The 13529-nt window shown below is 44.7% G+C and overlaps 1 protein-coding gene across 11 annotated transcripts in view; it reads left to right on the forward strand.

The window, feature by feature from the left end:
- Positions 1–13529, forward strand: part of MYO5A (myosin VA) — a 94563-nt gene that overhangs the window by 509 nt on the left and 80525 nt on the right. The window lies entirely within an intron of this gene.

A 13529-nucleotide genomic window follows, 5' to 3' on the forward strand; every position in this document is an offset into this window, starting at 1 on the left:
AGCCGCACCTGGTGCGGGAAGGCTGGGAAAAGCGGCCGGCGGAACAGGAGGGAGCACGGGGTCACCGGCCCCGAACGCCATGAGAATCTCCAACAGCTCTTTCGGGAAGCTGCTGAAGTCCACGTGCGGCCCTCTGAAGGCCATCGTCCGTAGCCACCTGTACTGCACCACCAACCCATCCCCAGGGCGGGAGGTGCACGCCCTGCATCACGATGAGTGTCTGTGGGCATCTCCATTCCGTGTCTTGTGGACATTTATCTCTGTTAACTTTTTGCAAAAAGGGAAGAAAAATTCAGGTCAAAAGAGCAGTGGAGCTGCAGGGTTGTTCCCAAGTACTCAGTGGTGCTCAGCTTTATGGGGAATAACTTTGGGAAGTTACTCTTGATTTCCCTCTCTGTGGAGGTTCTTACCATGACAGTTAAAATCTCTCATGAGGAGTTAATCAGAAGTATTTGTCTTTAATGTCAAACACTGACCTTGGATTCACTGCCCTGGACAGCTGAATGGCTCTGGGGCCACACTGTGCAGGGCAGGGCACAGGCTGCAGAAGCACGTCCCTCTGTTCTGCCTTCCCCAGGCAGGGCCATGGTGCTGCTCTGTCAGGTTTGGTTCCTCCGTAAGCAGTGGCAACAGAGCTCATTCTGGGTTGAGTGACACAGATGGTGGATGTAAGGTCATAGTGTGCAGAGGTAAGAAGAGCAAAAAAGTAAAATGCGTTCATCTTCCGAAAGTGGTGGTGCTGGATGACTGAGGACAGTAGAATTGCTCCTGTAGTTCCCTGTCGCACGAGGCTGTGCCTGTCCTCTTTAGAGCCATATGCAGGCACAGAAAGAGTGACTTTCACATCTTTTCTATGCTGGCAGGCGCAGCCGGGATTGTCATTCAGGACAGCTCCTTAAAGTACCAGAGCTTCCAATACAGCACCACACCCAGCACATGGCGTTGGTGGCAGGTGTGCCTTGGTGGGTGCAGGAGGAAATGCATTTGCAGCACATCACTGCTGCCTGTGTGCTGAGTGTGTGTCTTGGAGCAGCGTGCTGCCACCACCCGATCTTGCCCACTATCCACCATCCAGTGTGTGTGCCAGGTGTCACTGGTAGTGGCTGGGAAAATACATCAGTAGTGGGGATTGCTGTGCAAAGGGCTTGTTGGCATCTCTTGAACTGTTGTCTCAGGGTGTCTGTCCGGACTCAGTGACCACGTAGCCAGCCTCGCTACTCTGCGTTGCTGGTAGTTAATCTGGACGTGTGAATTCAAGTTGGATGGAGAGCTGGCAAAGCTAATTGTGAGTAATGGCCTGAGCTGTGCTGTGCTGTGCATTGCCGCTCCCAGCAATGCTATGAATACAGGTTCTGCTGGGAGGTGTTACCATCAGTGTCTGTGCTCCATGGGCTGTGTCCCTGGCATTCTTAGTGTGTGTAGTGCCCCTGGGCTGTGTTGTCCTCCTGCCGGAATGCTTTCAATGGCAGATCAGTAGTCCTTCAAAAGTAGTTTTCAAAAGTTTTGGAACTTAGGAAATTGAGTGGAATTGTAATGTGCTTCATTCTAATTCCTTTTTTTCACTGATTTGAGTTGTTCTTGCTTTATGCTGTTTTCCTGCAGCCCACTGCTTTGCTGTCTCAAGGTATTTCTGTGTCAGTTTTGTGTGGCTGGGTTCAACATATTTATTTATTTACCAACTCATTTGTTCATTCACTTTGATCCCTGCTGCAATCCTCCCTTTCCAGTATCTTTCAAGTGAGCTCACCCAGTGTTGGTGACTGCAGCAATGTCACTTCTGAGCCTTCCAGCAAGCAGCACCCAGTCTCTCTGTGGACCACACGCGTGAGTGAGCTGAGCTCAGCAGCTGACCTTCACTTCTGGTGAAGAAGTGGTTCCGTCTGAGGGTTTGTAGCATTGGGTTGACATAAGGAAGTGTTGGAGGGAACTGCATGGAACAAAAACCCACTGGTGTGGTTCCCAGCATTGCGAGAGTGCCTTTGTTGCTTACTGTGCTGTCTGCAGGCAGCTGCTTGGCTCTGAGGCCACAGCATTCCTAAAGCTCGTCTCCCTCTTCAACGAGACTCATCGTTTAATCTCTACAGAATTAAAGAAAGCATTTCTGCTATTGAAGTTGCTCATTGAGCGGGTTGAATTGGTTGAAGTCACAGAATCATCCCATATCACAGGATCTGATTTTGGTGGTCTGTTCCTAATGGGATTAAAGAGATAAAAGCAAGAAGTGTCAGTAAACCCAACCGTGGGCAGTAAAGCCGCTGAGGGCAGAGTGGCACAGGGCCAGTGGCTGCAGGGTGCAGAGAAACCAGAACTCAGTGTGTACACATGGGACTCCATGCAACTCAGATTTTGTGACTTGAGCTTATGTTCCTGGAGTCATGACGCCCGTGTGTGTCTGGGAGCACACGACCAGGCACTCCTCGTTGGGATGTTTGATTTGTGTGCTGGACACGTGGAGGTTATCTCTGGTCCAGTTCTGTGCTCCCCGGAGTGCAGCAGTGTTTACTGCCGTGGCAGTCAGGCTTCACTCTGCTGCGTTTGTACAGTGGGACCGGGGCCAAGGAGCAGCATGAGGACAGGCTGCTGCTGGTCAGTCATGGTGGTGATGAACTCAAGCAGTGCTATCTTGTGCTCTTCTCCGCTGCAGCAGAGAAGAACTTCGTATTTTCCCTGAGAAATAGGTGGTTTTTGCTGCAGAAAATACAGTCTGGGTCAGAGCCAACCCGCATTTCTTGGGAGTTTCCTTCATGTCTGCAACTTTCACTGTTTCCTCTTCTGATGGTCTCTTGCTTAAGTAATTGCCATAGACTGTAGTCTCACTCATGGTACACCACAGATGTATATTTTTATCTCGGAGGGCGATGCTCCTTAGAATTTCAATTTAAATCAGATTTAAATCTGTACCAAAACTTTCAAGTAAGTGGGAATGCATCCGAAGGCACCCAAGCTGTGCTGAACTCAAGGGTTCTTTGTACAGAGCTTTTTCCTCCCACTGGCTTCAATCTGAGCTGCAGGATGGAGTCTGATGGGGTTGCTAAGGGCTCGTTTACCAATGCTAGCAGGAAAGCTTCCAGGGACTTTATGGGCAGAGCCCAGTGCCAGGGCTGACCTTTGTGTTTGCCTTTGCTTGGGACTGCATCATTTCCTCCATGTTCTCAGAATGCTTTGGCTTTGCTTAACCCAGGCCTTGCTTAACTCTGATCCTCCACAAAGCTTTATCTTTACTGGTGTGAGTAATCCTATTGCTTAATTTTACGCTTTGAAGTCAAGCCTGTGCATCTGCAAGGCTTTGACCTTCTATTTCCTCTTATTGCCGAGAAATAATTTTGCCATCATTTGCCTGCCCAGAATAATTGGTGCAGGAAAACAAAGGGAAGCATATGATGAGGATGCTTGCCTGTCAAGTTCCTGGTGTTAAACACTGTGTATGCAATGTTGCACTAAGTTGTGACCTGCCTACTTAAAGCCCAGTTTTCACATCTAATGGGAAGCACATATTTTCAGGGAGATCTTCCACATTCTAGGCTCCTCACCATCTTGGGGAGATAAGGGGGCTGCCCGTCTCCTCAGCATTGCCTTCTTGCTGCAGGCAGCAACCTGACACGCAGTGCTGGGTGAGGTGGGTCATCTGAGCTCCCCAGTGCTGCACATCTATTTTCCTTACTGGCATGGATTTGATTTCTTTGTCCCATTAGTGTGGGACAGTAGCATGTGCTGTCAGAGACATTCTTTGAGTAACGGTGGCATGGAGCTACTCCAGGCTGGGGTAAAGCTTCTTAAAGTGTTAGGTGGAAAAGGAGATGAGCAGATATCAGTGAGAGGTCACCGCAGCGATGGTAGGTCTGAGGGAAACAATATCAGGACTGAGCTGGAGGACAAGCAGTCAAGATCATTCAGGTATGGTTGTCCGTAAAGCTCTCAGGTTAATTCACTTCAAATAAAACCTGCCACCAGTAATTAACAGGATAATTGGCTTGCTGAGTTCACTTAGCTCAGAGGAGACAACGGAGATGGCTGAGAGCAGACTCTTCCAGGCTGCTTATGCTTTAGTGTGATGAGAGTCTTGTTTTTAAAATTAAAGATAATGGCTAAAGCAGCACTGCTTTGAAGAGCTCTCATTCTTTCTTTATAGTAAGTAGTTACACAGGAGGAACATACGACTTGACTTGCCATGTTTCGTAAGACTGCTGTGTGGTTAGATGCAAACTGCGTGCTTCTAGCCTACTTCTAAATACAGAAGAAGAGATGCTTATTTGAGGCATTAGCATCCCCATATGGGCTTTTGTAAATGGCTGAAAAATCATGAAGTCTCACTGCAGTTATTTGCAGTGCCTTTGAATTCTTTGATTTGATTATCACAAGCTGAGAGAATTTTGCAATTGCTCACTGACTGATGGGAGGACACTCTTTGTAGAGCTGGAGAGAGAAACTAAAATATTATGGGTCAGCCTAACAATGAGGGAATTCATTGCCCCAGCATGGCGTGTCACACGTTACCCTGCAGACTGCATGGGTTATTCATACATATCCTTAAAGCAGATGACCTCAGCTGTTTTGCTCAGGGAACCAGTGAGATTCTCAAGTTGCCTTATGAGTTACTGTGCAGCAGGACAAGAGAGACTGAAATATTTTCCATGGAGGTTAAGCCTATTTTGCTTGGAAAAGAAACAGCAATTGCCTTGGAAAGTGCTGAAAATCTGTGTCACAAGAGATACAAGATGGAAATAGATGGTCTAGAATATATGTATGTTAAAGTAAGTAGAATATGTTTTTTGTTTTATTGGATTTAACAGAGGTGAAGATGACAATCTAATCATATAAGAGCTTATTAATAAGAGTTTAAAGTAAATAGAGTTTTGGTTTGTTGTCTGGAGATATGTAAGGAAGACTATTTGCAAACATTTCAGACAATGATTTCATTTGCTTAGGATATTCTCCTTTAGAGGAATAAGAGAAGTACTGGCAGAAGTTGTTCAGATTTGATGTCAGAGTGCATCTCTTTGTGCTAACAGTCATGAAATGGAAATACAAGGGCAGCATAAATGATGTACAAACAGTCAGCTATCAGTGCTTGCAGAGAAAAGTAGTGGAACATGCCTTTTTCTAAGGCTAAGTATGGTGCAGAAATGTAAGCTGTGGCATAGAAGGGCTGTGATTCCTCTCCTCTCACCAGCACAGCCACATCTTATGGAGTTTCCCGCGCTGACTGAGGCAGGCAGTGGTGCTGACTGTTCCGGGACGTACGGCTGCGGCTGCCCAGGAGCTTCCTCCAGGCTCTCCTGTGCAAGCAGAAACGCCGTGGTTCCCCTCTGAGCACCTCTCAGCCCCACTGTGCCTGTTGGCCCCAGTTCTGCTTTCAGCTTCCCCAGCCCTGGTGGAGGACATCTGGCAGATGTCACCCTGCCCGCCGGCTCTGTGCTGAAGCATGTTGGGTTGCTCAAACCATTTCTAGTTCCTCGTATGAAGACTTGCTATTAATTACCTATGGAAATATGGTGAGACTAAATATGGCTCCGTTAATGGGCTCGCTGGCATCAGGTTGTGTTACGGTGTTGCAGCGAGGCATTGGTGGTGTAGACTGGGCTGTAATGGCCGAATTCTGCTCTGGGTTAGCTGAGTAAAACTGGTTTTCCCTGAGTAAAGTGGGCCAAGGCAGTGAAAGCTGTGTTTTAATATAATTGCATCTCAAGCTGGAGTTTCTGTACAGTCTAACAACAACAACAACAACAACAAAAACAAAAAACGGTTGCATGCTAACTGAATGCAGTGGTTTGCAGTCATTCATTTTTTGTTTTTAGAATGCCCAGCAGGTATTTTACGTTTCATGTAACTTTTCTCATGTGAAATCAGAAGGACCGATCCCAACCTTATTAAAAAATGCTCAGAAAAGTACAGCCTTGCCTACTGTCAGCATTTGTACCAAATGCCTTTCCTTCCCTTTTTGCTGCATGTCTCACAGGTAAGTCAGCAGTTGTCTGCATTCTGGATGCCTTTCAGATGAAAATGTTCACCTGTCTGTGCCGCTGTGTACCAGGTGATAAGCTATGGCTGTGCTGCTCCTTTCTCAATAACTCCTTGTCTCAAACTCCAGTGCCATAGCACAGCTCAGTGCATCTGCCTGATCAATGCAAGCATTATTTCTCCTTCCTGTCTGGGCGAGTACTAGATACACCAAATAATCTCATCGCAGAGATGCAGATGGCTCTCTGCTGAAGCACTGACACAGACAAAAGACAACGCTTCCTCTCTCAGTGCCGATGAACCTAAAATGGGCATCCAGCTGCAGTCAGCACTGGGAGCTCCAGCTTCCCGAGGCACAGCTTGGGTTGTGCGGTACACTGCATGAAATGGTGTGGTTCTCCTGCCTGCTGTAGGTGAGCCTTCCAAGAGCTTTGGGGAAAATCACTGAAAAAAGCTGCTGTAAGATAGTAGAGGAAATGAAACAAATGTTATATAAAAATCAACATGTAAAAATTCATAAGAGACATGATGGTCTTCCATGGTCTGGAGACAAGTGTGACGTCATGCAACCTTTTCCTAATATTCCTTCTTCAATACAACGTGTTTCATTAGCTTAATATTCAGCTTTTCATTTGCCCTTAATTTTTTTGTGGCCGCTATTCTGTAACTCTTGTAACGTGTTTTTCAGGTTGGATGTTCTAGGAGGTATTTTAGGGCAGACTTGTAATTAACTTCTTTTTGAAATTGCCAGCATGTAATTCCGTGTTGGCCTTCATTTTGATGGCAGAGGTTGAGGTGCAATGCACTGCATACCTCTCAATGTGGGTCTGAACCAAAAGTTCAGTTTTACCAGTGTCAGAACTCAGCAGTTTGCTGTTGCGTAGTCGGAGATAAGTGTCCCACTTCTAATCCATGTTTTTGATGAGATTATTGTGCTTATTCAGAAAGTTGGTTATGTGTTTATTTGTGCCTCAAGCAATGACCTAAACGTTCGTACTTCACTGGGAGCAGTGTGGCCGTGCTGGGTTTCCAGTGTCTGCATGGACACTGCAGTTAGCTTTGTGTAACTGATAACACAACCTTAATTAAACATCAGGAACATCATGTGGTCAGACTCAAAATATACCAAAGCAGGACTGCGTGTGACTTCCCTGGGCTGTGTGGTCGTGTTCAGCTGTGTGTGCTGCTGGCATCACAACTGAATAATGCACAGACCAAGGCTTCAGAAGCAGCAGCTGGCTGAAGATGGCAGCTGCTGGAGGATGGGCAGCCAGGTGTGGAAGGAGAGCTGGGGAATAAAGCAAAGGCTGGTAAACGCTGCTACTGCATGCGGCACTTCAGAGGCTTTTTTGAATGGGCAACAGTTTGATAGCTAATGTGTTGTGTGATATAGTAATGACTAATTATAAACCGAATCTGTCTGTCCCTATGACATTAAAGAGAAGGTCAAGAACAATCAATATGGAATTAGAAAGTAAAGCTTTTAAAGATGAAGAAAAGAGATAGATTCACTATTTTTCTATAGATTTGGCAGTGCAAATAAAGGTTTTCTGGTTTGATATCGCTCCCAGTGTGTGGATTTCCAGGGGGATCCTTTTATCTGGACTTTATCCGAAAGGTTGCTATAATTTTAATATCTAAATTAAAAAAAAAATAATAAATTTTTTTTTGGTGACCAGAATTGCCCATAGTCACATTCTTATATTGCCTGGGTTTGGGATTTAGCTTTTTTCTGGCATCACTTCAAAGTAAGGCAGGGTTTCATGTAAACTGATGTAAGTTGGATTCATGTAAGTGGATGGACATTTCCCCAATGGCTAACCAACAGTTTTAAGTTGTACTGCAGTGGTTTTTCATAGGATACTCATAGTTAAGGCCCATTCTGGTTGTACCTTGGACCAAAGACACGCTTGACAAAGCAGGAGTTGTTACAAGTGACCAAGTCCTAAATACAAAGCATACTTTAAATAAATATTAAAAAAAAGACCTTTGGTAGAAGCAGTTTCCCTGAATGTAAGGAAGGGCGCAGTGTCTTACATCCATCAGGCCCTGTCCCTGCCGCAAGGAGAGCAGAGCTCAGCACTGCCCTCCGCTCCCTGTGAGGAGCTGCAGCCTGCTCAACCTGCTCTGGGCTGAGCAAAGCCAGGGACTCAGCCACTGCTCACACAGCACGCCCTGAGACCCTTCTGCATGTTCACAGCCCTCTGGTTGCTGGAGCTGTGGCAGAAGGGCAGTGACTCCCTGCTGTGGTACGGCTGCTAGCTCGGGGCAGTTGTTTAGCAGAGAGGGAGATGCAGGCATAACGTGTTGACCTGTGCATACAATTACATATTCATGCGTCAGCTTTTATTTCCACCTGGAGCAACCTTCAGAAGAGCCTGCTGTGCTGATTGGTTCTGCAGTGACACAGCCAAGCTGCTACCCTTGGTTTATATGCCCCAACTGTTAGGTTGTTCTTTCTGAAATTCGTCTCTGCAGTGACTGTGGTAGTTGAACACAAGGAAACCTCTGGCATTTATCAGTTCGTGGCTGTGCTGCTCTGTTTGTTGGAGTTCGCTCTTTGCACTTGTTCTTGAGGAGGAGAACTGCTGTTCTGCTGCAGTCTCTTTTTACATACAGGTCTGTCTCTGCATTTGACCTTTACCAGCGTGGAGGTAACTCAGAGGCCTGGTTTGATGACTGAAACTGTTGGTGGCGTTACTTGATGTTGTTGGTGACTCGTTTTCTACTTGTTTATCTCAGGATGAGTTTGTAAGTCACTCCCTGGGTGCATTAATAGTCACAGCGCAGCCGCCTGCGGGCCCCAGGGCTCCCATCTGCCATGCTGGTCCCAGGGGCACCGCGTTGTCCCAGGGCTCTGTGGTACATTGTTTTTCTGTCCCTTTCCTAGTTCTGCTTATGTAACCTTTAGGATGATGTCAACCTATGGAGTTCAGTGAAAGCTATATGTAAGAGCATCTCAAGATATCAGTGTAATTTGTTCCATAGGAAGAAGTCTCAGGCTATTTAAACTCAAAGACGCATCTTCTTTCAGCATTTTGAAATTGGCCTTAAAATGCGTTAACAGCGCTGTCAGCAGAAGGAGCTGCTGGTCAGAATGATTCCTTCAGACACTGGAGTTTACCAGTGTAGCAGTCCTTGCTTATACAGAAGGGCTGACTATGCAGAGCATTACAAACAAACTGTATGACAAGGCACCAGTGAGACTTGACCTTCTGTTTCATTTAATTTACTGATCTCATAAGGATAGAGCAGTAAAGTCCAATAAAAACTAAGAACTCTTTTCCTTATTTCCTACCATAACCATGTGAGAGTAATGAGGTCTGGGAGGAAAGTGATGATTTCTTAGCCATAAGGCAACAAAGAGCTGTTAGAATGCAGGACTGCTTATTCTCCCTGCAGGCCTGGGATGAGATCTGCAGAAGTTTCAAGCAAAAGTATTTAGCTGAATTCTCTTTCTCTGAGCCTTAAAAAATATGCAAAATATGTTTTAGATGTAAAAGAAAATTGATTGCATATTAATCAAGATATCTGCAGAGTTCACAGTTCTAAGAAACAGATATTAATAACAACTGAAAGTTTGGGGAACCTTGGGGAGATAAATTTCTCTTCCTGAGTTAGAGATTTATGTGCTAGCCTTTTAGTCTTCCTATTAGAAAAACAGCTTATGTGAAATTATTTGTCAGATAAAGCATTAATACAAATGGTCACAGATGTTCTCCCCACTATCATATTATCATATTAATGTCTTTTTAAACTAATACATAATAAATATTAGGTCTTAAACTGTATGAGAGGTGTAGAAATGGCTGTTGCTGAGCAACGAGACAGAAAATACTCTCCATGCCAGAAGAATGCTGCTACTGCTAAGCAAATCAATAATTTTTGTTGTGATTCTCTTGGAAAGTTAATTATGCCATTTCCCTCAGGTCATAATAAGGATTTAGAGAAGTTGCTCAGAAATTTTGCATCCTGCTTGTCATGGCAGCGAAGTCTTTGGCTGCTTTCTGATCCTTCCTGGTTACCTGCCGTTTCTCTAAAAGGACAAAGTCTTGTCTTTCTTTTCATACTGCAGCCAGCAGCAACACTCTGTTACTAGAAATGCAGTGCTTCCTCAGGCCTGTGTCTGTATGGGAGTAGTGCAAAAAATCATACTGGTCTCAGCACTGGGGGAACTGGGACCTGCTGCTGCTTCCTGTGTTACCGATCAGGATCTCTGCATGGGATCTAGGCTGGTCAAGTTAAGACTTGTGTTTAAGCCTGTTACTCACCTAGGCATGCATCTGCTTGTGTTATTAGTACAAAAGGGAAAGTTTTTCTCAGTGGTTTTAGGTTCAGAATTGCCACCTGTGGTGTTGGCATTGTGAGATCATTGTAAGGCAGGTATTCACAGGCTGAAAGCTAATTATTCCAATCGCATCGATTGATGTTTTCAGAGCAATTCTACCCACAGCTCAGGAAATCCTATTCTAATAAGTAAGCACTTTGCATAGGTAAGCTCAACTGTTTCACCCAGCCTTTCACAGCTTTTGGACTGCCTTGTAGCTGTGCCTTGCTAACAGGCGCTTTTCCTTTTCCAGCCTTAATGATGCAGACTGTTCTCTCCAGGAGACCATACTCAGAGTTAGCAGCAGGCTCATGCTGCATGAGTTTGGTCCAGTTTGGGCTGTTGCTATTCCATCAGCTTCCTCAGTTCGTGCTGCCGGTATCTCTTCAATCCAGACATTAACAAACTGCTTTATTCCTACCCAAAAATAAGGTCATTCTTGAAGGAGAGAGAGGTGATGTCTGTCTTAAGTTCTTCATGACTAGCACCTGAAAAGCTGTGGGTTTTAAGGCTGTCTGTTAATGAAAAACTCTGTCATCTTTGCTAAAGTGAAAGCCATAGGAGCTCAAGGGAGGTCATAAGGGCAGGTCTTCGGTGCTAGAGACACCTTTGTTGGGTTTAAATTTCTTGTTTCTTTTTGTTAGGTTGTAGATCACCTTGTGAAGTCTTTCAGGGCATCTCAGAAGTGCTGCTGTGCTGGACAAATATCTGCATCTCCTGTAATTGTGGTTATGCAGTGGAAGTGGAAAACCGACTGCTGAAGCCAGTGCTGGGCCGCTTGCATTTCTAATTCTGTTCTGTCAGCAATGTCAGTTTGTGCTTCAAGAGGTTAATATCTCAGAAGAGAAGCTTTCTGAGTCATATGGTCTCATTTGATAGATAATTGTTATAGTCTGCTGATTTCTTCATGTGATCTAAGATGAAATCATGAGGTATTACAGAACGCTGCAATTTTCTATTATACTTTCTTATTATATGAAATTCTGATAATCCAGTGAAATTTCTGAGCCGCCAGTGAGAAATGAATACGTTGCCCTGTTGTTTCTTCAGGGTCATCCTACCAGTAACTATCAGTGACACTGAGCCCCATGTACTGCCTCACAGCACTTGTCCTTCCAGCACAGAGCATGGTGCTTTTGTTCATCCCTGGGACTGTGTAGCTAATGGTGTTTGACGTCACTGCTGAGGCTGGAAGAGTCTAGGCAAGAAATGTAATTTTGACTTAACCCTGTTTATATGTATTCTTTCTGAACTCACAGCTATCTCATCAATGTGCCTTCTATTCATTCTGATTCATTCTGAAGCTAGTTTAGAGTAAGCAACAGCTGTATTTTCCTAAAATGTCATTCACTTACTTTCCTTGAGTCAGTCTGTTATCTCCCTATCAACATTTTCATCCTGGTTCACTGAGCACAATTTCAGTAAAGTTAATCTGATTCTTGCTGTCATTTTTACTGCAATTTCAGTGTTATTTTTGGCTAGAAATTCCTACCCCTTTTTAGAAGATTGATTTGAAATTCATTGTCTCTAGAAGTTTATCGTGTTTTAGTCTTATTTTAATGTAGGCATAAGCTTGCTTTTGTATATTAGTCAATAAGGATGAATATTAGGCATACCAGAGCAAGGTACCCAGGTGCCGACCCAAGACCTAGATGACCTTGGTCCTGTTTCTGCCAGTGAGAGTTCTTTGCTTTCTGCTTAGGCTTTGGAGCACACAAAAGACTTTATGGCAGTGGAATTTTACCATCAACTGATTATGCAAAAGATAGAATGAAGATCTGATTTGGCAAACCATTCTGCTAAGTTGGTGAGGTGAGAAAGCTGGGAAATGATTCACTGCTTCTGATTAGGACTATCTCTCTCTTTACTCCTACTTGCTCCTTCTACCAGGTGTTTCTTTGGCAGCAATTTAAGGTTAGGCAGTGATGCTACAGCTTAGTGCTTTTAGGATGACTTTAATATCTGTGAGGTTATGTCATGTGGAAGATTCGGCTGTCTCTAGTAACCCAGTTTCTATGGTGATCTGTTTTCTGCTTTCTCCTTCCTTTCTGCAGACAGTAGGAAATGTACAGTTTCAACTGAATAAATTAGAGGTGCCTATTTCATTCTGGCATAGATCACATAATTAGAAACTGCTGTGCAGCATTTGCTGCCTGAAGTTAACTTGGTATCTTACAAGACTGCTGCCTTTCTAAACTGGAAAACAGTGCATGACCAGCGTGCTGGCCCTTCTGTCCTGACCGTCTTTATGGCTTACCTCTTCTTTGTTCCTGGTGGAAAACCACATTGTAGATGAGAAACTACTGCTTTAGCTGAGGAAGTAAGAAGTTGTAACAGTTGGGCCTAGTGCAGTCCATACACGTTTTGTCTTCAGCTGTGACTGATTGGGCGATGTCTTTGTGTTAAACTGACAGATTTCCCCAGGCTCTGGGGAATAGTTGTTTAGTAGTTTTCAAATGATGAAGAACTTACTAATGCTGATAACAAATTTAACTCTCAGAACCATCTGAACTCTTTTCAGCCCCTTATCTGTCAGTCTTGGTGAGGTTCTTAATGCTCTGTCAAAAGAGAACTGGGGAGTACTGCAGCAGCTGGTGTCAGAATCACAGAAGTTGGATGGGACCTTTGAAGGCCATCTAGTCCAACTCCCTTGCAATGAGTAGGGACACCGACTGCTTCACCAGGTGCTCAGGGCCCCTCCAGCCTGACCTTGAATGTTTCCAAGGATGGGAAGCCTGTTCCAGTGCCTCACAACCCTTACTGTAAAAAAAACTTCTTCATTTACCCAGTATAAATCTCCTCTCTTCTAATTTGAAACCACTTTCCTTTGTCCTATCACGGCAGCCCCTGCCTTCTTTCTTACAGCCTCCCTGTAGATATTGACAGGCTGCTCTCAGGTCTCCATGAAGCCTTCTCTTCTGCATGCTGCGCAGCCCCGGCTCCCTCAGCCCTTCCTCACAGGGGAGGTGTTCCATCCCTTGGATCACTTTTGTGGCCCTTCTCTGCACGTGGTCCAAGAGGTCCATGTCTCTCACATATCTCACATACTGAGGACTTCACAACTGATGTTTTTTTTTTAATTTCTTCTGGATGTTAAACATAAGCAATGGGAAAATGTGCTGCTTTTTTTTTTTTTTTTTTTCCTTTTAATTTTGGACTTTTTTTTTGTTTGGCTTGGTTTGTATTCAAGGATGTTTCCTAAAAACCGTCGTTAGGCATTGTTCATTTCAGTTCACACCAAACG

Source organism: Lagopus leucura, unplaced genomic scaffold (assembly GCF_019238085.1).
Source record: "Lagopus leucura isolate 7727_CA_CO unplaced genomic scaffold, USGS_WTPT01 Super-Scaffold_100015, whole genome shotgun sequence".
NCBI lineage: Eukaryota > Metazoa > Chordata > Aves > Galliformes > Phasianidae > Lagopus > Lagopus leucura.